The sequence below is a fragment of the Schistocerca piceifrons genome, unplaced genomic scaffold (genome assembly GCF_021461385.2).
Source record: "Schistocerca piceifrons isolate TAMUIC-IGC-003096 unplaced genomic scaffold, iqSchPice1.1 HiC_scaffold_683, whole genome shotgun sequence".
In the NCBI taxonomy this organism is placed as follows: Eukaryota; Metazoa; Arthropoda; class Insecta; order Orthoptera; family Acrididae; genus Schistocerca; species Schistocerca piceifrons.
Genome location: NW_025728930.1, coordinates 22,521 through 47,360, shown reverse-complemented (window position 1 = coordinate 47,360; position 24,840 = coordinate 22,521). Strand labels below are relative to the sequence as shown.

Sequence of the window (24,840 nt, the reverse complement as noted above, 5' to 3'; positions counted from 1 at the left end):
CTCGTGTACAACACCCACGAGTGCATACAGCTTCCTTAGAACATCTGATAGTCTGAGCTTGGTCCTTCGGTTGCTCAGCGACAGACAAGGGCGATTGACAATGCTGCCGTATTTCCTAGCACTATGGGCTCCCACGGAGGGAGCAAAGGTAAGAGAAATAATTGATTTTGTGGCTTGCACTGTGGCTGGAAGAAACAGTCATTCAGCAAATCTCATTTGCCGTTTTGACACCGGCCGAGAAAGAGGGCGACTTTCAGGCGGAGAGGGTGGCTCGAAGGCGGTAACCCCGACATGGCCCGCCATCTCCCGGAGGGTGCAGTAACTTAACCCCAGCAACGGCCGGCGCCGCGAGTCGCGATGTCTTCCGCACGAAAAATGCATCGCTTTCTGCAGAAGGCCGTTATTGTGCCTGTCTGCCTGCTAACTCGACGGCCAACAGCGCGTTTCTAAGGAAGCAAGTACATTCACGGCACCATGCTCTTCGCCGAATGCGACAACGTCAAGAGTTCTCGTTCCACTACGATAGCGCGACGCATTACAAATATTCGCCTGTGGCCGAGGAGAAGCATACTTACCTGGCGTAGAGGATACCGTGATCATGAAGGCGGTTCCTCCGGGGTGAGGCTTGTCCATTGCACTTCGGTCGAGCTGACCCCCGCGATTACTCCAAACGCGAGTAACTCGGGCGCATAATTTTTGGTAGTCGGGACTGCGTTCGCGCTGTCCCGGTGCTAATCTCCGTTACAATCAAAGCCTCTCCTCGTGTTGGACGATAAGTACTGACTGTGAGTAATTTACCAGCTTCTCATAACCGATGATGCCTCCACTAGAAGCGACAAAACACACTAGGAAACGGCGTCGAAAGCCAGAGCCAGCGCACTGCTCTTCAACCGCGTGGCACGCGCGCTCGTAATAACAGCGGCAGCCGCGAGATGGCTCAGGCCATCTAACTTGGCTACGATTTCCGTATTAACGGTCGAACGGCCCCTTTTAGCATTCTCTGCCCATAAACGGATTGCGCGCCAAACGTTATTCGGCGGCGCGGCATTCCCTGCAAGCACAGTGACTGCTGTGGCGCGAGCGGGCGTACAGGGGCCATCGGCCAGCCGAACGCTTTGGCGCCTGTGGCATGGTACATGAGGGGCCGGAAGCAAGCGTCTAGCGTAGCGTCTCGGGACTTGCAGACTTGCGGCACTTGAGGAGCTTGTGGGGATGTGAATCGAAGGAAATAACATGACGAGCTGCACCGAAAACGAGAAACATAGATTCTAGCCAACAGCGCCCTGTGCTCCCAGGCGAGGCGGCCACCCATCCAAGCCCAACGTCGGTGATCGGACGAGAACCGGCGTATTTGCACCCCTTTCTTACCCCGCTGCCGTTGGCGAGTGACTGCTGCAACGTGTGCTGGCAAGTCAGCTTCGGATCCTCACTTAACTTCCACACACAGTGAATATCTTCCTGGCCACGACAGTTTCCCGCCGCAGTTGACGTCTACCTGCTCCAAGGAATGGCCTTTCGTCGCAGTGGTTGTGTTTCATCTGACAACTTTGCAGGCAACCTAAAATAACGCTTGGAAATGAGCAATTAAAGCACGAGGAGGACTGACTGAAAACGGCCGCATGAAATTATTAAGCTCGGTTTCGATTGCAACAGTTCCAATGAAATACTCACGTACACTAATTGCAGAGGTAGGTAGGAATAAATAAATAAATTCGTTGTTGAATCACTACATTCGGAAAAAAAATATACACTGTATTGTTTAATATCATTTCTTTACACTTCAGAACTGTTACTACTTCAAAAACAAGCAATTTAATTTATCCTTACTTACTCCATGTCCAAGCAAAGAGGCAGAGAGGGGTGAATGTAATGCCTGCAGCAGTTTCAAATGTTTGCACATATAAAACTACTCATAGCGTCACCATAGTCATAAGATATTAATCATTTATGAAATGCCGCAAAATTAATCTGCAGCAAGCTGTGTTGCCATCAGATGGCAATGGCATTGTTTTGACAGTGCTACCTAGTAGTGGTGCAGCCTAAACGAATTAATTACTTCCCCTAAACTTTTCCATCTAGCTTAAATAATGAAGCATTATACTTTCATATGCGTGAAGGAAATATCTCCACATTCTGAATTAAAGAGAACACAAATTTCGTCCGAGCTTTCCAGATCGTGCTCGAGATGAACAGAAAAAAAAAAAAAAAAGAAGTGTTACCTTACCTTCAAGTGTCTTCTGTTCCATCAGCGTCCAATGGGGTAAGTTGCAGTTTTTTGCTGATTATTGCCTTTCCTTAAGAGCCTGCTGACGTGATGTTTGTCCCTCGTGTACAACACCCACGAGTGCATACAGCTTCCTTAGAACATCTGATAGTCTGAGCTTGGTCCTTCGGTTGCTCAGCGACAGACAAGGGCGATTGACAATGCTGCCGTATTTCCTAGCACTATGGGCTCCCACGGAGGGAGCAAAGGTAAGAGAAATAATTGATTTTGTGGCTTGCACTGTGGCTGGAAGAAACAGTCATTCAGCAAATCTCATTTGCCGTTTTGACACCGGCCGAGAAAGAGGGCGACTTTCAGGCGGAGAGGGTGGCTCGAAGGCGGTAACCCCGACATGGCCCGCCATCTCCCGGAGGGTGCAGTAACTTAACCCCAGCAACGGCCGGCGCCGCGAGTCGCGATGTCTTCCGCACGAAAAATGCATCGCTTTCTGCAGAAGGCCGTTATTGTGCCTGTCTGCCTGCTAACTCGACGGCCAACAGCGCGTTTCTAAGGAAGCAAGTACATTCACGGCACCATGCTCTTCGCCGAATGCGACAACGTCAAGAGTTCTCGTTCCACTACGATAGCGCGACGCATTACAAATATTCGCCTGTGGCCGAGGAGAAGCATACTTACCTGGCGTAGAGGATACCGTGATCATGAAGGCGGTTCCTCCGGGGTGAGGCTTGTCCATTGCACTTCGGTCGAGCTGACCCCCGCGATTACTCCAAACGCGAGTAACTCGGGCGCATAATTTTTGGTAGTCGGGACTGCGTTCGCGCTGTCCCGGTGCTAATCTCCGTTACAATCAAAGCCTCTCCTCGTGTTGGACGATAAGTACTGACTGTGAGTAATTTACCAGCTTCTCATAACCGATGATGCCTCCACTAGAAGCGACAAAACACACTAGGAAACGGCGTCGAAAGCCAGAGCCAGCGCACTGCTCTTCAACCGCGTGGCACGCGCGCTCGTAATAACAGCGGCAGCCGCGAGATGGCTCAGGCCATCTAACTTGGCTACGATTTCCGTATTAACGGTCGAACGGCCCCTTTTAGCATTCTCTGCCCATAAACGGATTGCGCGCCAAACGTTATTCGGCGGCGCGGCATTCCCTGCAAGCACAGTGACTGCTGTGGCGCGAGCGGGCGTACAGGGGCCATCGGCCAGCCGAACGCTTTGGCGCCTGTGGCATGGTACATGAGGGGCCGGAAGCAAGCGTCTAGCGTAGCGTCTCGGGACTTGCAGACTTGCGGCACTTGAGGAGCTTGTGGGGATGTGAATCGAAGGAAATAACATGACGAGCTGCACCGAAAACGAGAAACATAGATTCTAGCCAACAGCGCCCTGTGCTCCCAGGCGAGGCGGCCACCCATCCAAGCCCAACGTCGGTGATCGGACGAGAACCGGCGTATTTGCACCCCTTTCTTACCCCGCTGCCGTTGGCGAGTGACTGCTGCAACGTGTGCTGGCAAGTCAGCTTCGGATCCTCACTTAACTTCCACACACAGTGAATATCTTCCTGGCCACGACAGTTTCCCGCCGCAGTTGACGTCTACCTGCTCCAAGGAATGGCCTTTCGTCGCAGTGGTTGTGTTTCATCTGACAACTTTGCAGGCAACCTAAAATAACGCTTTGGAAATGAGCAATTAAAGCACGAGGAGGACTGACTGAAAACGGCCGCATGAAATTATTAAGCTCGGTTTCGATTGCAACAGTTCCAATGAAATACTCACGTACACTAATTGCAGAGGTAGGTAGGAATAAATAAATAAATTCGTTGTTGAATCACTACATTCGGAAAAAAATATACACTGTATTGTTTAATATCATTTCTTTACACTTCAGAACTGTTACTACTTCAAAAACAAGCAATTTAATTTATCCTTACTTACTCCATGTCCAAGCAAAGAGGCAGAGAGGGGTGAATGTAATGCCTGCAGCAGTTTCAAATGTTTGCACATATAAAACTACTCATAGCGTCACCATAGTCATAAGATATTAATCATTTATGAAATGCCGCAAAATTAATCTGCAGCAAGCTGTGTTGCCATCAGATGGCAATGGCATTGTTTTGACAGTGCTACCTAGTAGTGGTGCAGCCTAAACGAATTAATTACTTCCCCTAAACTTTTCCATCTAGCTTAAATAATGAAGCATTATACTTTCATATGCGTGAAGGAAATATCTCCACATTCTGAATTAAAGAGAACACAAATTTCGTCCGAGCTTTCCAGATCGTGCTCGAGATGAACAGAAAAAAAAAAAAAAAGAAGTGTTACCTTACCTTCAAGTGTCTTCTGTTCCATCAGCGTCCAATGGGGTAAGTTGCAGTTTTTTTGCTGATTATTGCCTTTCCTTAAGAGCCTGCTGACGTGATGTTTGTCCCTCGTGTACAACACCCACGAGTGCATACAGCTTCCTTAGAACATCTGATAGTCTGAGCTTGGTCCTTCGGTTGCTCAGCGACAGACAAGGGCGATTGACAATGCTGCCGTATTTCCTAGCACTATGGGCTCCCACGGAGGGAGCAAAGGTAAGAGAAATAATTGATTTTGTGGCTTGCACTGTGGCTGGAAGAAACAGTCATTCAGCAAATCTCATTTGCCGTTTTGACACCGGCCGAGAAAGAGGGCGACTTTCAGGCGGAGAGGGTGGCTCGAAGGCGGTAACCCCGACATGGCCCGCCATCTCCCGGAGGGTGCAGTAACTTAACCCCAGCAACGGCCGGCGCCGCGAGTCGCGATGTCTTCCGCACGAAAAATGCATCGCTTTCTGCAGAAGGCCGTTATTGTGCCTGTCTGCCTGCTAACTCGACGGCCAACAGCGCGTTTCTAAGGAAGCAAGTACATTCACGGCACCATGCTCTTCGCCGAATGCGACAACGTCAAGAGTTCTCGTTCCACTACGATAGCGCGACGCATTACAAATATTCGCCTGTGGCCGAGGAGAAGCATACTTACCTGGCGTAGAGGATACCGTGATCATGAAGGCGGTTCCTCCGGGGTGAGGCTTGTCCATTGCACTTCGGTCGAGCTGACCCCCGCGATTACTCCAAACGCGAGTAACTCGGGCGCATAATTTTTGGTAGTCGGGACTGCGTTCGCGCTGTCCCGGTGCTAATCTCCGTTACAATCAAAGCCTCTCCTCGTGTTGGACGATAAGTACTGACTGTGAGTAATTTACCAGCTTCTCATAACCGATGATGCCTCCACTAGAAGCGACAAAACACACTAGGAAACGGCGTCGAAAGCCAGAGCCAGCGCACTGCTCTTCAACCGCGTGGCACGCGCGCTCGTAATAACAGCGGCAGCCGCGAGATGGCTCAGGCCATCTAACTTGGCTACGATTTCCGTATTAACGGTCGAACGGCCCCTTTTAGCATTCTCTGCCCATAAACGGATTGCGCGCCAAACGTTATTCGGCGGCGCGGCATTCCCTGCAAGCACAGTGACTGCTGTGGCGCGAGCGGGCGTACAGGGGCCATCGGCCAGCCGAACGCTTTGGCGCCTGTGGCATGGTACATGAGGGGCCGGAAGCAAGCGTCTAGCGTAGCGTCTCGGGACTTGCAGACTTGCGGCACTTGAGGAGCTTGTGGGGATGTGAATCGAAGGAAATAACATGACGAGCTGCACCGAAAACGAGAAACATAGATTCTAGCCAACAGCGCCCTGTGCTCCCAGGCGAGGCGGCCACCCATCCAAGCCCAACGTCGGTGATCGGACGAGAACCGGCGTATTTGCACCCCTTTCTTACCCCCGCTGCCGTTGGCGAGTGACTGCTGCAACGTGTGCTGGCAAGTCAGCTTCGGATCCTCACTTAACTTCCACACACAGTGAATATCTTCCTGGCCACGACAGTTTCCCGCCGCAGTTGACGTCTACCTGCTCCAAGGAATGGCCTTTCGTCGCAGTGGTTGTGTTTCATCTGACAACTTTGCAGGCAACCTAAAATAACGCTTGGAAATGAGCAATTAAAGCACGAGGAGGACTGACTGAAAACGGCCGCATGAAATTATTAAGCTCGGTTTCGATTGCAACAGTTCCAATGAAATACTCACGTACACTAATTGCAGAGGTAGGTAGGAATAAATAAATAAATTCGTTGTTGAATCACTACATTCGGAAAAAAAATATACACTGTATTGTTTAATATCATTTCTTTACACTTCAGAACTGTTACTACTTCAAAAACAAGCAATTTAATTTATCCTTACTTACTCCATGTCCAAGCAAAGAGGCAGAGAGGGGTGAATGTAATGCCTGCAGCAGTTTCAAATGTTTGCACATATAAAACTACTCATAGCGTCACCATAGTCATAAGATATTAATCATTTATGAAATGCCGCAAAATTAATCTGCAGCAAGCTGTGTTGCCATCAGATGGCAATGGCATTGTTTTGACAGTGCTACCTAGTAGTGGTGCAGCCTAAACGAATTAATTACTTCCCCTAAACTTTTCCATCTAGCTTAAATAATGAAGCATTATACTTTCATATGCGTGAAGGAAATATCTCCACATTCTGAATTAAAGAGAACACAAATTTCGTCCGAGCTTTCCAGATCGTGCTCGAGATGAACAGAAAAAAAAAAAAAAAAGAAGTGTTACCTTACCTTCAAGTGTCTTCTGTTCCATCAGCGTCCAATGGGGTAAGTTGCAGTTTTTTGCTGATTATTGCCTTTCCTTAAGAGCCTGCTGACGTGATGTTTGTCCCTCGTGTACAACACCCACGAGTGCATACAGCTTCCTTAGAACATCTGATAGTCTGAGCTTGGTCCTTCGGTTGCTCAGCGACAGACAAGGGCGATTGACAATGCTGCCGTATTTCCTAGCACTATGGGCTCCCACGGAGGGAGCAAAGGTAAGAGAAATAATTGATTTTGTGGCTTGCACTGTGGCTGGAAGAAACAGTCATTCAGCAAATCTCATTTGCCGTTTTGACACCGGCCGAGAAAGAGGGCGACTTTCAGGCGGAGAGGGTGGCTCGAAGGCGGTAACCCCGACATGGCCCGCCATCTCCCGGAGGGTGCAGTAACTTAACCCCAGCAACGGCCGGCGCCGCGAGTCGCGATGTCTTCCGCACGAAAAATGCATCGCTTTCTGCAGAAGGCCGTTATTGTGCCTGTCTGCCTGCTAACTCGACGGCCAACAGCGCGTTTCTAAGGAAGCAAGTACATTCACGGCACCATGCTCTTCGCCGAATGCGACAACGTCAAGAGTTCTCGTTCCACTACGATAGCGCGACGCATTACAAATATTCGCCTGTGGCCGAGGAGAAGCATACTTACCTGGCGTAGAGGATACCGTGATCATGAAGGCGGTTCCTCCGGGGTGAGGCTTGTCCATTGCACTTCGGTCGAGCTGACCCCCGCGATTACTCCAAACGCGAGTAACTCGGGCGCATAATTTTTGGTAGTCGGGACTGCGTTCGCGCTGTCCCGGTGCTAATCTCCGTTACAATCAAAGCCTCTCCTCGTGTTGGACGATAAGTACTGACTGTGAGTAATTTACCAGCTTCTCATAACCGATGATGCCTCCACTAGAAGCGACAAAACACACTAGGAAACGGCGTCGAAAGCCAGAGCCAGCGCACTGCTCTTCAACCGCGTGGCACGCGCGCTCGTAATAACAGCGGCAGCCGCGAGATGGCTCAGGCCATCTAACTTGGCTACGATTTCCGTATTAACGGTCGAACGGCCCCTTTTAGCATTCTCTGCCCATAAACGGATTGCGCGCCAAACGTTATTCGGCGGCGCGGCATTCCCTGCAAGCACAGTGACTGCTGTGGCGCGAGCGGGCGTACAGGGGCCATCGGCCAGCCGAACGCTTTGGCGCCTGTGGCATGGTACATGAGGGGCCGGAAGCAAGCGTCTAGCGTAGCGTCTCGGGACTTGCAGACTTGCGGCACTTGAGGAGCTTGTGGGGATGTGAATCGAAGGAAATAACATGACGAGCTGCACCGAAAACGAGAAACATAGATTCTAGCCAACAGCGCCCTGTGCTCCAGGCGAGGCGGCCACCCATCCAAGCCCAACGTCGGTGATCGGACGAGAACCGGCGTATTTGCACCCCTTTCTTACCCCGCTGCCGTTGGCGAGTGACTGCTGCAACGTGTGCTGGCAAGTCAGCTTCGGATCCTCACTTAACTTCCACACACAGTGAATATCTTCCTGGCCACGACAGTTTCCCGCCGCAGTTGACGTCTACCTGCTCCAAGGAATGGCCTTTCGTCGCAGTGGTTGTGTTTCATCTGACAACTTTGCAGGCAACCTAAAATAACGCTTGGAAATGAGCAATTAAAGCACGAGGAGGACTGACTGAAAACGGCCGCATGAAATTATTAAGCTCGGTTTCGATTGCAACAGTTCCAATGAAATACTCACGTACACTAATTGCAGAGGTAGGTAGGAATAAATAAATAAATTCGTTGTTGAATCACTACATTCGGGAAAAAAATATACACTGTATTGTTTAATATCATTTCTTTACACTTCAGAACTGTTACTACTTCAAAAACAAGCAATTTAATTTATCCTTACTTACTCCATGTCCAAGCAAAGAGGCAGAGAGGGGTGAATGTAATGCCTGCAGCAGTTTCAAATGTTTGCACATATAAAACTACTCATAGCGTCACCATAGTCATAAGATATTAATCATTTATGAAATGCCGCAAAATTAATCTGCAGCAAGCTGTGTTGCCATCAGATGGCAATGGCATTGTTTTGACAGTGCTACCTAGTAGTGGTGCAGCCTAAACGAATTAATTACTTCCCCTAAACTTTTCCATCTAGCTTAAATAATGAAGCATTATACTTTCATATGCGTGAAGGAAATATCTCCACATTCTGAATTAAAGAGAACACAAATTTCGTCCGAGCTTTCCAGATCGTGCTCGAGATGAACAGAAAAAAAAAAAAAAAAGAAGTGTTACCTTACCTTCAAGTGTCTTCTGTTCCATCAGCGTCCAATGGGGTAAGTTGCAGTTTTTTGCTGATTATTGCCTTTCCTTAAGAGCCTGCTGACGTGATGTTTGTCCCTCGTGTACAACACCCACGAGTGCATACAGCTTCCTTAGAACATCTGATAGTCTGAGCTTGGTCCTTCGGTTGCTCAGCGACAGACAAGGGCGATTGACAATGCTGCCGTATTTCCTAGCACTATGGGCTCCCACGGAGGGAGCAAAGGTAAGAGAAATAATTGATTTTGTGGCTTGCACTGTGGCTGGAAGAAACAGTCATTCAGCAAATCTCATTTGCCGTTTTGACACCGGCCGAGAAAGAGGGCGACTTTCAGGCGGAGAGGGTGGCTCGAAGGCGGTAACCCCGACATGGCCCGCCATCTCCCGGAGGGTGCAGTAACTTAACCCCAGCAACGGCCGGCGCCGCGAGTCGCGATGTCTTCCGCACGAAAAATGCATCGCTTTCTGCAGAAGGCCGTTATTGTGCCTGTCTGCCTGCTAACTCGACGGCCAACAGCGCGTTTCTAAGGAAGCAAGTACATTCACGGCACCATGCTCTTCGCCGAATGCGACAACGTCAAGAGTTCTCGTTCCACTACGATAGCGCGACGCATTACAAATATTCGCCTGTGGCCGAGGAGAAGCATACTTACCTGGCGTAGAGGATACCGTGATCATGAAGGCGGTTCCTCCGGGGTGAGGCTTGTCCATTGCACTTCGGTCGAGCTGACCCCCGCGATTACTCCAAACGCGAGTAACTCGGGCGCATAATTTTTGGTAGTCGGGACTGCGTTCGCGCTGTCCCGGTGCTAATCTCCGTTACAATCAAAGCCTCTCCTCGTGTTGGACGATAAGTACTGACTGTGAGTAATTTACCAGCTTCTCATAACCGATGATGCCTCCACTAGAAGCGACAAAACACACTAGGAAACGGCGTCGAAAGCCAGAGCCAGCGCACTGCTCTTCAACCGCGTGGCACGCGCGCTCGTAATAACAGCGGCAGCCGCGAGATGGCTCAGGCCATCTAACTTGGCTACGATTTCCGTATTAACGGTCGAACGGCCCCTTTTAGCATTCTCTGCCCATAAACGGATTGCGCGCCAAACGTTATTCGGCGGCGCGGCATTCCCTGCAAGCACAGTGACTGCTGTGGCGCGAGCGGGCGTACAGGGGCCATCGGCCAGCCGAACGCTTTGGCGCCTGTGGCATGGTACATGAGGGGCCGGAAGCAAGCGTCTAGCGTAGCGTCTCGGGACTTGCAGACTTGCGGCACTTGAGGAGCTTGTGGGGATGTGAATCGAAGGAAATAACATGACGAGCTGCACCGAAAACGAGAAACATAGATTCTAGCCAACAGCGCCCTGTGCTCCCAGGCGAGGCGGCCACCCATCCAAGCCCAACGTCGGTGATCGGACGAGAACCGGCGTATTTGCACCCCTTTCTTACCCCGCTGCCGTTGGCGAGTGACTGCTGCAACGTGTGCTGGCAAGTCAGCTTCGGATCCTCACTTAACTTCCACACACAGTGAATATCTTCCTGGCCACGACAGTTTCCCGCCGCAGTTGACGTCTACCTGCTCCAAGGAATGGCCTTTCGTCGCAGTGGTTGTGTTTCATCTGACAACTTTGCAGGCAACCTAAAATAACGCTTGGAAATGAGCAATTAAAGCACGAGGAGGACTGACTGAAAACGGCCGCATGAAATTATTAAGCTCGGTTTCGATTGCAACAGTTCCAATGAAATACTCACGTACACTAATTGCAGAGGTAGGTAGGAATAAATAAATAAATTCGTTGTTGAATCACTACATTCGGAAAAAAAATATACACTGTATTGTTTAATATCATTTCTTTACACTTCAGAACTGTTACTACTTCAAAAACAAGCAATTTAATTTATCCTTACTTACTCCATGTCCAAGCAAAGAGGCAGAGAGGGGTGAATGTAATGCCTGCAGCAGTTTCAAATGTTTGCACATATAAAACTACTCATAGCGTCACCATAGTCATAAGATATTAATCATTTATGAAATGCCGCAAAATTAATCTGCAGCAAGCTGTGTTGCCATCAGATGGCAATGGCATTGTTTTGACAGTGCTACCTAGTAGTGGTGCAGCCTAAACGAATTAATTACTTCCCCTAAACTTTTCCATCTAGCTTAAATAATGAAGCATTATACTTTCATATGCGTGAAGGAAATATCTCCACATTCTGAATTAAAGAGAACACAAATTTCGTCCGAGCTTTCCAGATCGTGCTCGAGATGAACAGAAAAAAAAAAAAAAAAGAAGTGTTACCTTACCTTCAAGTGTCTTCTGTTCCATCAGCGTCCAATGGGGTAAGTTGCAGTTTTTTGCTGATTATTGCCTTTCCTTAAGAGCCTGCTGACGTGATGTTTGTCCCTCGTGTACAACACCCACGAGTGCATACAGCTTCCTTAGAACATCTGATAGTCTGAGCTTGGTCCTTCGGTTGCTCAGCGACAGACAAGGGCGATTGACAATGCTGCCGTATTTCCTAGCACTATGGGCTCCCACGGAGGGAGCAAAGGTAAGAGAAATAATTGATTTTGTGGCTTGCACTGTGGCTGGAAGAAACAGTCATTCAGCAAATCTCATTTGCCGTTTTGACACCGGCCGAGAAAGAGGGCGACTTTCAGGCGGAGAGGGTGGCTCGAAGGCGGTAACCCCGACATGGCCCGCCATCTCCCGGAGGGTGCAGTAACTTAACCCCAGCAACGGCCGGCGCCGCGAGTCGCGATGTCTTCCGCACGAAAAATGCATCGCTTTCTGCAGAAGGCCGTTATTGTGCCTGTCTGCCTGCTAACTCGACGGCCAACAGCGCGTTTCTAAGGAAGCAAGTACATTCACGGCACCATGCTCTTCGCCGAATGCGACAACGTCAAGAGTTCTCGTTCCACTACGATAGCGCGACGCATTACAAATATTCGCCTGTGGCCGAGGAGAAGCATACTTACCTGGCGTAGAGGATACCGTGATCATGAAGGCGGTTCCTCCGGGGTGAGGCTTGTCCATTGCACTTCGGTCGAGCTGACCCCCGCGATTACTCCAAACGCGAGTAACTCGGGCGCATAATTTTTGGTAGTCGGGACTGCGTTCGCGCTGTCCCGGTGCTAATCTCCGTTACAATCAAAGCCTCTCCTCGTGTTGGACGATAAGTACTGACTGTGAGTAATTTACCAGCTTCTCATAACCGATGATGCCTCCACTAGAAGCGACAAAACACACTAGGAAACGGCGTCGAAAGCCAGAGCCAGCGCACTGCTCTTCAACCGCGTGGCACGCGCGCTCGTAATAACAGCGGCAGCCGCGAGATGGCTCAGGCCATCTAACTTGGCTACGATTTCCGTATTAACGGTCGAACGGCCCCTTTTAGCATTCTCTGCCCATAAACGGATTGCGCGCCAAACGTTATTCGGCGGCGCGGCATTCCCTGCAAGCACAGTGACTGCTGTGGCGCGAGCGGGCGTACAGGGGCCATCGGCCAGCCGAACGCTTTGGCGCCTGTGGCATGGTACATGAGGGGCCGGAAGCAAGCGTCTAGCGTAGCGTCTCGGGACTTGCAGACTTGCGGCACTTGAGGAGCTTGTGGGGATGTGAATCGAAGGAAATAACATGACGAGCTGCACCGAAAACGAGAAACATAGATTCTAGCCAACAGCGCCCTGTGCTCCCAGGCGAGGCGGCCACCCATCCAAGCCCAACGTCGGTGATCGGACGAGAACCGGCGTATTTGCACCCCTTTCTTACCCCGCTGCCGTTGGCGAGTGACTGCTGCAACGTGTGCTGGCAAGTCAGCTTCGGATCCTCACTTAACTTCCACACACAGTGAATATCTTCCTGGCCACGACAGTTTCCCGCCGCAGTTGACGTCTACCTGCTCCAAGGAATGGCCTTTCGTCGCAGTGGTTGTGTTTCATCTGACAACTTTGCAGGCAACCTAAAATAACGCTTGGAAATGAGCAATTAAAGCACGAGGAGGACTGACTGAAAACGGCCGCATGAAATTATTAAGCTCGGTTTCGATTGCAACAGTTCCAATGAAATACTCACGTACACTAATTGCAGAGGTAGGTAGGAATAAATAAATAAATTCGTTGTTGAATCACTACATTCGGAAAAAAAATATACACTGTATTGTTTAATATCATTTCTTTACACTTCAGAACTGTTACTACTTCAAAAACAAGCAATTTAATTTATCCTTACTTACTCCATGTCCAAGCAAAGAGGCAGAGAGGGGTGAATGTAATGCCTGCAGCAGTTTCAAATGTTTGCACATATAAAACTACTCATAGCGTCACCATAGTCATAAGATATTAATCATTTATGAAATGCCGCAAAATTAATCTGCAGCAAGCTGTGTTGCCATCAGATGGCAATGGCATTGTTTTGACAGTGCTACCTAGTAGTGGTGCAGCCTAAACGAATTAATTACTTCCCCTAAACTTTTCCATCTAGCTTAAATAATGAAGCATTATACTTTCATATGCGTGAAGGAAATATCTCCACATTCTGAATTAAAGAGAACACAAATTTCGTCCGAGCTTTCCAGATCGTGCTCGAGATGAACAGAAAAAAAAAAAAAAAGAAGTGTTACCTTACCTTCAAGTGTCTTCTGTTCCATCAGCGTCCAATGGGGTAAGTTGCAGTTTTTTGCTGATTATTGCCTTTCCTTAAGAGCCTGCTGACGTGATGTTTGTCCCTCGTGTACAACACCCACGAGTGCATACAGCTTCCTTAGAACATCTGATAGTCTGAGCTTGGTCCTTCGGTTGCTCAGCGACAGACAAGGGCGATTGACAATGCTGCCGTATTTCCTAGCACTATGGGCTCCCACGGAGGGAGCAAAGGTAAGAGAAATAATTGATTTTGTGGCTTGCACTGTGGCTGGAAGAAACAGTCATTCAGCAAATCTCATTTGCCGTTTTGACACCGGCCGAGAAAGAGGGCGACTTTCAGGCGGAGAGGGTGGCTCGAAGGCGGTAACCCCGACATGGCCCGCCATCTCCCGGAGGGTGCAGTAACTTAACCCCAGCAACGGCCGGCGCCGCGAGTCGCGATGTCTTCCGCACGAAAAATGCATCGCTTTCTGCAGAAGGCCGTTATTGTGCCTGTCTGCCTGCTAACTCGACGGCCAACAGCGCGTTTCTAAGGAAGCAAGTACATTCACGGCACCATGCTCTTCGCCGAATGCGACAACGTCAAGAGTTCTCGTTCCACTACGATAGCGCGACGCATTACAAATATTCGCCTGTGGCCGAGGAGAAGCATACTTACCTGGCGTAGAGGATACCGTGATCATGAAGGCGGTTCCTCCGGGGTGAGGCTTGTCCATTGCACTTCGGTCGAGCTGACCCCCGCGATTACTCCAAACGCGAGTAACTCGGGCGCATAATTTTTGGTAGTCGGGACTGCGTTCGCGCTGTCCCGGTGCTAATCTCCGTTACAATCAAAGCCTCTCCTCGTGTTGGACGATAAGTACTGACTGTGAGTAATTTACCAGCTTCTCATAACCGATGATGCCTCCACTAGAAGCGACAAAACACACTAGGAAACGGCGTCGAAAGCCAGAGCCAGCGCACTGCTCTTCAACCGCGTGGCACGCGCGCTCGTAATAACAGCGGCAGCCGCGAGATGGCTCAGGCCATCTAACTTGGCTACGATTTCCGTATTAACGGTCGAACGGCCCCTTTTAGCATTCTCTGCCCATAAACGGATTGCGCGCCAAACGTTATTCGGCGGCGCGGCATTCCCTGCAAGCACAGTGACTGCTGTGGCGCGAGCGGGCGTACAGGGGCCATCGGCCAGCCGAACGCTTTGGCGCCTGTGGCATGGTACATGAGGGGCCGGAAGCAAGCGTCTAGCGTAGCGTCTCGGGACTTGCAGACTTGCGGCACTTGAGGAGCTTGTGGGGATGTGAATCGAAGGAAATAACATGACGAGCTGCACCGAAAACGAGAAACATAGATTCTAGCCAACAGCGCCCTGTGCTCCCAGGCGAGGCGGCCACCCATCCAAGCCCAACGTCGGTGATCGGACGAGAACCGGCGTATTTGCACCCCTTTCTTACCCCGCTGCCGTTGGCGAGTGACTGCTGCAACGTGTGCTGGCAAGTCAGCTTCGGATCCTCACTTAACTTCCACACACAGTGAATATCTTCCTGGCCACGACAGTTTCCCGCCGCAGTTGACGTCTACCTGCTCCAAGGAATGGCCTTTCGTCGCAGTGGTTGTGTTTCATCTGACAACTTTGCAGGCAACCTAAAATAACGCTTGGAAATGAGCAATTAAAGCACGAGGAGGACTGACTGAAAACGGCCGCATGAAATTATTAAGCTCGGTTTCGATTGCAACAGTTCCAATGAAATACTCACGTACACTAATTGCAGAGGTAGGTAGGAATAAATAAATAAATTCGTTGTTGAATCACTACATTCGGAAAAAAAATATACACTGTATTGTTTAATATCATTTCTTTACACTTCAGAACTGTTACTACTTCAAAAACAAGCAATTTAATTTATCCTTACTTACTCCATGTCCAAGCAAAGAGGCAGAGAGGGGTGAATGTAATGCCTGCAGCAGTTTCAAATGTTTGCACATATAAAACTACTCATAGCGTCACCATAGTCATAAGATATTAATCATTTATGAAATGCCGCAAAATTAATCTGCAGCAAGCTGTGTTGCCATCAGATGGCAATGGCATTGTTTTGACAGTGCTACCTAGTAGTGGTGCAGCCTAAACGAATTAATTACTTCCCCTAAACTTTTCCATCTAGCTTAAATAATGAAGCATTATACTTTCATATGCGTGAAGGAAATATCTCCACATTCTGAATTAAAGAGAACACAAATTTCGTCCGAGCTTTCCAGATCGTGCTCGAGATGAACAGAAAAAAAAAAAAAAAGAAGTGTTACCTTACCTTCAAGTGTCTTCTGTTCCATCAGCGTCCAATGGGGTAAGTTGCAGTTTTTTGCTGATTATTGCCTTTCCTTAAGAGCCTGCTGACGTGATGTTTGTCCCTCGTGTACAACACCCACGAGTGCATACAGCTTCCTTAGAACATCTGATAGTCTGAGCTTGGTCCTTCGGTTGCTCAGCGACAGACAAGGGCGATTGACAATGCTGCCGTATTTCCTAGCACTATGGGCTCCCACGGAGGGAGCAAAGGTAAGAGAAATAATTGATTTTGTGGCTTGCACTGTGGCTGGAAGAAACAGTCATTCAGCAAATCTCATTTGCCGTTTTGACACCGGCCGAGAAAGAGGGCGACTTTCAGGCGGAGAGGGTGGCTCGAAGGCGGTAACCCCGACATGGCCCGCCATCTCCCGGAGGGTGCAGTAACTTAACCCCAGCAACGGCCGGCGCCGCGAGTCGCGATGTCTTCCGCACGAAAAATGCATCGCTTTCTGCAGAAGGCCGTTATTGTGCCTGTCTGCCTGCTAACTCGACGGCCAACAGCGCGTTTCTAAGGAAGCAAGTACATTCACGGCACCATGCTCTTCGCCGAATGCGACAACGTCAAGAGTTCTCGTTCCACTACGATAGCGCGACGCATTACAAATATTCGCCTGTGGCCGAGGAGAAGCATACTTACCTGGCGTAGAGGATACCGTGATCATGAAGGCGGTTCCTCCGGGGTGAGGCTTGTCCATTGCACTTCGGTCGAGCTGACCCCCGCGATTACTCCAAACGCGAGTAACTCGGGCGCATAATTTTTGGTAGTCGGGACTGCGTTCGCGCTGTCCCGGTGCTAATCTCCGTTACAATCAAAGCCTCTCCTCGTGTTGGACGATAAGTACTGACTGTGAGTAATTTACCAGCTTCTCATAACCGATGATGCCTCCACTAGAAGCGACAAAACACACTAGGAAACGGCGTCGAAAGCCAGAGCCAGCGCACTGCTCTTCAACCGCGTGGCACGCGCGCTCGTAATAACAGCGGCAGCCGCGAGATGGCTCAGGCCATCTAACTTGGCTACGATTTCCGTATTAACGGTCGAACGGCCCCTTTTAGCATTCTCTGCCCATAAACGGATTGCGCGCCAAACGTTATTCGGCGGCGCGGCATTCCCTGCAAGCACAGTGACTGCTGTGGCGCGAGCGGGCGTACAGGGGCCATCGGCCAGCCGAACGCTTTGGCGCCTGTGGCATGGTACATGAGGGGCCGGAAGCAAGCGTCTAGCGTAGCGTCTCGGGACTTGCAGACTTGCGGCACTTGAGGAGCTTGTGGGGATGTGAATCGAAGGAAATAACATGACGAGCTGCACCGAAAACGAGAAACATAGATTCTAGCCAACAGCGCCCTGTGCTCCCAGGCGAGGCGGCCACCCATCCAAGCCCAACGTCGGTGATCGGACGAGAACCGGCGTATTTGCACCCCTTTCTTACCCCGCTGCCGTTGGCGAGTGACTGCTGCAACGTGTGCTGGCAAGTCAGCTTCGGATCCTCACTTAACTTCCACACACAGTGAATATCTTCCTGGCCACGACAGTTTCCCGCCGCAGTTGACGTCTACCTGCTCCAAGGAATGGCCTTTCGTCGCAGTGGTTGTGTTTCATCTGACAACTTTGCAGGCAACCTAAAATAACGCTTGGAAATGAGCAATTAAAGCACGAGGAGGACTGACTGAAAACGGCCGCATGAAATTATTAAGCTCGGTTTCGATTGCAACAGTTCCAATGAAATACTCACGTACACTAATTGCAGAGGTAGGTAGGAATAAATAAATAAATTCGTTGTTGAATCACTACATTCGGAAAAAAAATATACACTGTATTGTTTAATATCATTTCTTTACACTTCAGAACTGTTACTACTTCAAAAACAAGCAATTTAATTTATCCTTACTTACTCCATGTCCAAGCAAAGAGGCAGAGAGGGGTGAATGTAATGCCTGCAGCAGTTTCAAATGTTTGCACATATAAAACTACTCATAGCGTCACCATAGTCATAAGATATTAATCATTTATGAAATGCCGCAAAATTAATCTGCAGCAAGCTGTGTTGCCATCAGATGGCAATGGCATTGTTTTGACAGTGCTACCTAGTAGTGGTGCAGCCTAAACGAATTAATTACTTCCCCTAAACTTTTCCATCTAGCTTAAATAATGAAGCATTATACTTTCATATGCGTGAAGGAAATATCTCCACATTCTGAATTAAAGAGAACACAAATTTCGTCCGAGCTTTCCAGATCGTGCTCGAGATGAACAGAAAAAAAAAAAAAAAAAGAAGTGTTACCTTACCTTCAAGTGTCTTCTGTTCCATCAGCGTCCAATGGGGTAAGTTGCAGTTTTTTGCTGATTATTGCCTTTCCTTAAGAGCCTGCTGACGTGATGTTTGTCCCTCGTGTACAACACCCACGAGTGCATACAGCTTCCTTAGAACATCTGATAGTCTGAGCTTGGTCCTTCGGTTGCTCAGCGACAGACAAGGGCGATTGACAATGCTGCCGTATTTCCTAGCACTATGGGCTCCCACGGAGGGAGCAAAGGTAAGAGAAATAATTGATTTTGTGGCTTGCACTGTGGCTGGAAGAAACAGTCATTCAGCAAATCTCATTTGCCGTTTTGACACCGGCCGAGAAAGAGGGCGACTTTCAGGCGGAGAGGGTGGCTCGAAGGCGGTAACCCCGACATGGCCCGCCATCTCCCGGAGGGTGCAGTAACTTAACCCCAGCAACGGCCGGCGCCGCGAGTCGCGATGTCTTCCGCACGAAAAATGCATCGCTTTCTGCAGAAGGCCGTTATTGTGCCTGTCTGCCTGCTAACTCGACGGCCAACAGCGCGTTTCTAAGGAAGCAAGTACATTCACGGCACCATGCTCTTCGCCGAATGCGACAACGTCAAGAGTTCTCGTTCCACTACGATAGCGCGACGCATTACAAATATTCGCCTGTGGCCGAGGAGAAGCATACTTACCTGGCGTAGAGGATACCGTGATCATGAAGGCGGTTCCTCCGGGGTGAGGCTTGTCCATTGCACTTCGGTCGAGCTGACCCCCGCGATTACTCCAAACGCGAGTAACTCGGGCGCATAATTTTTGGTAGTCGGGACTGCGTTCGCGCTGTCCCGGTGCTAATCTCCGTTACAATCAAAGCCTCTCCTCGTGTTGGACGATAAGTACTGACTGTGAGTAATTTACCAGCTTCTCATAACCGATGATGCCTCCACTAGAAGCGACAAAACACACTAGGAAACGGCGTCGAAAGCCAGAGCCAGCGCACTGCTCTTCAACCGCGTGGCACGCGCGCTCGTAATAACAGCGGCAGCCGCGAGATGGCTCAGGCCATCTAACTTGGCTACGATTTCCGTATTAACGGTCGAACGGCCCCTTTTAGCATTCTCTGCCCATAAACGGATTGCGCGCCAAACGTTATTCGGCGGCGCGGCATTCCCTGCAAGCACAGTGACTGCTGTGGCGCGAGCGGGCGTACAGGGGCCATCGGCCAGCCGAACGCTTTGGCGCCTGTGGCATGGTACATGAGGGGCCGGAAGCAAGCGTCTAGCGTAGCGTCTCGGGACTTGCAGACTTGCGGCACTTGAGGAGCTTGTGGGGATGTGAATCGAAGGAAATAACATGACGAGCTGCACCGAAAACGAGAAACATAGATTCTAGCCAACAGCGCCCTGTGCTCCCAGGCGAGGCGGCCACCCATCCAAGCCCAACGTCGGTGATCGGACGAGAACCGGCGTATTTGCACCCCTTTCTTACCCCGCTGCCGTTGGCGAGTGACTGCTGCAACGTGTGCTGGCAAGTCAGCTTCGGATCCTCACTTAACTTCCACACACAGTGAATATCTTCCTGGCCACGACAGTTTCCCGCCGCAGTTGACGTCTACCTGCTCCAAGGAATGGCCTTTCGTCGCAGTGGTTGTGTTTCATCTGACAACTTTGCAGGCAACCTAAAATAACGCTTGGAAATGAGCAATTAAAGCACGAGGAGGACTGACTGAAAACGGCCGCATGAAATTATTAAGCTCGGTTTCGATTGCAACAGTTCCAATGAAATACTCACGTACACTAATTGCAGAGGTAGGTAGGAATAAATAAATAAATTCGTTGTTGAATCACTACATTCGGAAAAAAAATATACACTGTATTGTTTAATATCATTTCTTTACACTTCAGAACTGTTACTACTTCAAAAACAAGCAATTTAATTTATCCTTACTTACTCCATGTCCAAGCAAAGAGGCAGAGAGGGGTGAATGTAATGCCTGCAGCAGTTTCAAATGTTTGCACATATAAAACTACTCATAGCGTCACCATAGTCATAAGATATTAATCATTTATGAAATGCCGCAAAATTAATCTGCAGCAAGCTGTGTTGCCATCAGATGGCAATGGCATTGTTTTGACAGTGCTACCTAGTAGTGGTGCAGCCTAAACGAATTAATTACTTCCCCTAAACTTTTCCATCTAGCTTAAATAATGAAGCATTATACTTTCATATGCGTGAAGGAAATATCTCCACATTCTGAATTAAAGAGAACACAAATTTCGTCCGAGCTTTCCAGATCGTGCTCGAGATGAACAGAAAAAAAAAAAAAAAAGAAGTGTTACCTTACCTTCAAGTGTCTTCTGTTCCATCAGCGTCCAATGGGGTAAGTTGCAGTTTTTTGCTGATTATTGCCTTTCCTTAAGAGCCTGCTGACGTGATGTTTGTCCCTCGTGTACAACACCCACGAGTGCATACAGCTTCCTTAGAACATCTGATAGTCTGAGCTTGGTCCTTCGGTTGCTCAGCGACAGACAAGGGCGATTGACAATGCTGCCGTATTTCCTAGCACTATGGGCTCCCACGGAGGGAGCAAAGGTAAGAGAAATAATTGATTTTGTGGCTTGCACTGTGGCTGGAAGAAACAGTCATTCAGCAAATCTCATTTGCCGTTTTGACACCGGCCGAGAAAGAGGGCGACTTTCAGGCGGAGAGGGTGGCTCGAAGGCGGTAACCCCGACATGGCCCGCCATCTCCCGGAGGGTGCAGTAACTTAACCCCAGCAACGGCCGGCGCCGCGAGTCGCGATGTCTTCCGCACGAAAAATGCATCGCTTTCTGCAGAAGGCCGTTATTGTGCCTGTCTGCCTGCTAACTCGACGGCCAACAGCGCGTTTCTAAGGAAGCAAGTACATTCACGGCACCATGCTCTTCGCCGAATGCGACAACGTCAAGAGTTCTCGTTCCACTACGATAGCGCGACGCATTACAAATATTCGCCTGTGGCCGAGGAGAAGCATACTTACCTGGCGTAGAGGATACCGTGATCATGAAGGCGGTTCCTCCGGGGTGAGGCTTGTCCATTGCACTTCGGTCGAGCTGACCCCCGCGATTACTCCAAACGCGAGTAACTCGGGCGCATAATTTTTGGTAGTCGGGACTGCGTTCGCGCTGTCCCGGTGCTAATCTCCGTTACAATCAAAGCCTCTCCTCGTGTTGGACGATAAGTACTGACTGTGAGTAATTTACCAGCTTCTCATAACCGATGATGCCTCCACTAGAAGCGACAAAACACACTAGGAAACGGCGTCGAAAGCCAGAGCCAGCGCACTGCTCTTCAACCGCGTGGCACGCGCGCTCGTAATAACAGCGGCAGCCGCGAGATGGCTCAGGCCATCTAACTTGGCTACGATTTCCGTATTAACGGTCGAACGGCCCCTTTTAGCATTCTCTGCCCATAAACGGATTGCGCGCCAAACGTTATTCGGCGGCGCGGCATTCCCTGCAAGCACAGTGACTGCTGTGGCGCGAGCGGGCGTACAGGGGCCATCGGCCAGCCGAACGCTTTGGCGCCTGTGGCATGGTACATGAGGGGCCGGAAGCAAGCGTCTAGCGTAGCGTCTCGGGACTTGCAGACTTGCGGCACTTGAGGAGCTTGTGGGGATGTGAATCGAAGGAAATAACATGACGAGCTGCACCGAAAACGAGAAACATAGATTCTAGCCAACAGCGCCCTGTGCTCCCAGGCGAGGCGGCCACCCATCCAAGCCCAACGTCGGTGATCGGACGAGAACCGGCGTATTTGCACCCCTTTCTTACCCCGCTGCCGTTGGCGAGTGACTGCTGCAACGTGTGCTGGCAAGTCAGCTTCGGATCCTCACTTAACTTCCACACACAGTGAATATCTTCCTGGCCACGACAGTTTCCCGCCGCAGTTGACGTCTACCTGCTCCAAGGAATGGCCTTTCGTCGCAGTGGTTGTGTTTCATCTGACAACTTTGCAGGCAACCTAAAATAACGCTTGGAAATGAGCAATTAAAGCACGAGGAGGACTGACTGAAAACGGCCGCATGAAATTATTAAGCTCGGTTTCGATTGCAACAGTTCCAATGAAATACTCACGTACACTAATTGCAGAGGTAGGTAGGAATAAATAAATAAATTCGTTGTTGAATCACTACATTCGGAAAAAAAATATACACTGTATTGTTTAATATCATTTCTTTACACTTCAGAACTGTTACTACTTCAAAAACAAGCAATTTAATTTATCCTTACTTACTCCATGTCCAAGCAAAGAGGCAGAGAGGGGTGAATGTAATGCCTGCAGCAGTTTCAAATGTTTGCACATATAAAACTACTCATAGCGTCACCATAGTCATAAGATATTAATCATTTATGAAATGCCGCAAAATTAATCTGCAGCAAGCTGTGTTGCCATCAGATGGCAATGGCATTGTTTTGACAGTGCTACCTAGTAGTGGTGCAGCCTAAACGAATTAATTACTTCCCCTAAACTTTTCCATCTAGCTTAAATAATGAAGCATTATACTTTCATATGCGTGAAGGAAATATCTCCACATTCTGAATTAAAGAGAACACAAATTTCGTCCGAGCTTTCCAGATCGTGCTCGAGATGAACAGAAAAAAAAAAAAAAAAGAAGTGTTACCTTACCTTCAAGTGTCTTCTGTTCCATCAGCGTCCAATGGGGTAAGTTGCAGTTTTTTGCTGATTATTGCCTTTCCTTAAGAGCCTGCTGACGTGATGTTTGTCCCTCGTGTACAACACCCACGAGTGCATACAGCTTCCTTAGAACATATGATAGTCTGAGCTTGGTCCTTCGGTTGCTCAGCGACAGACAAGGGCGATTGACAATGCTGCCGTATTTCCTAGCACTATGGGCTCCCACGGAGGGAGCAAAGGTAAGAGAAATAATTGATTTTGTGGCTTGCACTGTGGCTGGAAGAAACAGTCATTCAGCAAATCTCATTTGCCGTTTTGACACCGGCCGAGAAAGAGGGCGACTTTCAGGCGGAGAGGGTGGCTCGAAGGCGGTAACCCCGACATGGCCCGCCATCTCCCGGAGGGTGCAGTAACTTAACCCCAGCAACGGCCGGCGCCGCGAGTCGCGATGTCTTCCGCACGAAAAATGCATCGCTTTCTGCAGAAGGCCGTTATTGTGCCTGTCTGCCTGCTAACTCGACGGCCAACAGCGCGTTTCTAAGGAAGCAAGTACATTCACGGCACCATGCTCTTCGCCGAATGCGACAACGTCAAGAGTTCTCGTTCCACTACGATAGCGCGACGCATTACAAATATTCGCCTGTGGCCGAGGAGAAGCATACTTACCTGGCGTAGAGGATACCGTGATCATGAAGGCGGTTCCTCCGGGGTGAGGCTTGTCCATTGCACTTCGGTCGAGCTGACCCCCGCGATTACTCCAAACGCGAGTAACTCGGGCGCATAATTTTTGGTAGTCGGGACTGCGTTCGCGCTGTCCCGGTGCTAATCTCCGTTACAATCAAAGCCTCTCCTCGTGTTGGACGATAAGTACTGACTGTGAGTAATTTACCAGCTTCTCATAACCGATGATGCCTCCACTAGAAGCGACAAAACACACTAGGAAACGGCGTCGAAAGCCAGAGCCAGCGCACTGCTCTTCAACCGCGTGGCACGCGCGCTCGTAATAACAGCGGCAGCCGCGAGATGGCTCAGGCCATCTAACTTGGCTACGATTTCCGTATTAACGGTCGAACGGCCCCTTTTAGCATTCTCTGCCCATAAACGGATTGCGCGCCAAACGTTATTCGGCGGCGCGGCATTCCCTGCAAGCACAGTGACTGCTGTGGCGCGAGCGGGCGTACAGGGGCCATCGGCCAGCCGAACGCTTTGGCGCCTGTGGCATGGTACATGAGGGGCCGGAAGCAAGCGTCTAGCGTAGCGTCTCGGGACTTGCAGACTTGCGGCACTTGAGGAGCTTGTGGGGATGTGAATCGAAGGAAATAACATGACGAGCTGCACCGAAAACGAGAAACATAGATTCTAGCCAACAGCGCCCTGTGCTCCCAGGCGAGGCGGCCACCCATCCAAGCCCAACGTCGGTGATCGGACGAGAACCGGCGTATTTGCACCCCTTTCTTACCCCGCTGCCGTTGGCGAGTGACTGCTGCAACGTGTGCTGGCAAGTCAGCTTCGGATCCTCACTTAACTTCCACACACAGTGAATATCTTCCTGGCCACGACAGTTTCCCGCCGCAGTTGACGTCTACCTGCTCCAAGGAATGGCCTTTCGTCGCAGTGGTTGTGTTTCATCTGACAACTTTGCAGGCAACCTAAAATAACGCTTGGAAATGAGCAATTAAAGCACGAGGAGGA

At 49.7% G+C, this 24,840-nt stretch overlaps 11 non-coding genes across 11 annotated transcripts; all 11 read left to right on the top strand.

Annotated features, from left to right (window-relative positions):
- Nucleotides 1–567: 567 nt before the first annotated feature.
- Nucleotides 568–729, top strand: LOC124767431. Its single transcript, XR_007012963.1, has one exon. It is a non-coding gene; the product is annotated as a U1 spliceosomal RNA (small nuclear RNA).
- A 2,162-nt stretch (nucleotides 730–2,891) lies between these two features.
- On the top strand, nucleotides 2,892–3,053 carry LOC124767430. Its single transcript, XR_007012962.1, has one exon. It is a non-coding gene; the product is annotated as a U1 spliceosomal RNA (small nuclear RNA).
- A 2,162-nt stretch (nucleotides 3,054–5,215) lies between these two features.
- On the top strand, nucleotides 5,216–5,377 carry LOC124767429. Its single transcript, XR_007012961.1, has one exon. It is a non-coding gene; the product is annotated as a U1 spliceosomal RNA (small nuclear RNA).
- A 2,163-nt stretch (nucleotides 5,378–7,540) lies between these two features.
- LOC124767428 lies at nucleotides 7,541–7,702 on the top strand. The gene has a single exon (XR_007012960.1). It is a non-coding gene; the product is annotated as a U1 spliceosomal RNA (small nuclear RNA).
- A 2,161-nt stretch (nucleotides 7,703–9,863) lies between these two features.
- On the top strand, nucleotides 9,864–10,025 carry LOC124767426. The gene has a single exon (XR_007012959.1). It is a non-coding gene; the product is annotated as a U1 spliceosomal RNA (small nuclear RNA).
- A 2,162-nt stretch (nucleotides 10,026–12,187) lies between these two features.
- On the top strand, nucleotides 12,188–12,349 carry LOC124767425. Its single transcript, XR_007012958.1, has one exon. It is a non-coding gene; the product is annotated as a U1 spliceosomal RNA (small nuclear RNA).
- Nucleotides 12,350–14,510: 2,161 nt separating this feature from the next.
- On the top strand, nucleotides 14,511–14,672 carry LOC124767423. The gene has a single exon (XR_007012956.1). It is a non-coding gene; the product is annotated as a U1 spliceosomal RNA (small nuclear RNA).
- Nucleotides 14,673–16,833: 2,161 nt separating this feature from the next.
- On the top strand, nucleotides 16,834–16,995 carry LOC124767422. Its single transcript, XR_007012955.1, has one exon. It is a non-coding gene; the product is annotated as a U1 spliceosomal RNA (small nuclear RNA).
- A 2,163-nt stretch (nucleotides 16,996–19,158) lies between these two features.
- LOC124767421 lies at nucleotides 19,159–19,320 on the top strand. The gene has a single exon (XR_007012954.1). It is a non-coding gene; the product is annotated as a U1 spliceosomal RNA (small nuclear RNA).
- A 2,162-nt stretch (nucleotides 19,321–21,482) lies between these two features.
- Nucleotides 21,483–21,644, top strand: LOC124767420. Its single transcript, XR_007012953.1, has one exon. It is a non-coding gene; the product is annotated as a U1 spliceosomal RNA (small nuclear RNA).
- Nucleotides 21,645–23,806: 2,162 nt separating this feature from the next.
- On the top strand, nucleotides 23,807–23,968 carry LOC124767419. Its single transcript, XR_007012952.1, has one exon. It is a non-coding gene; the product is annotated as a U1 spliceosomal RNA (small nuclear RNA).
- The last annotated feature ends 872 nt before the right edge of the window (nucleotides 23,969–24,840 follow it).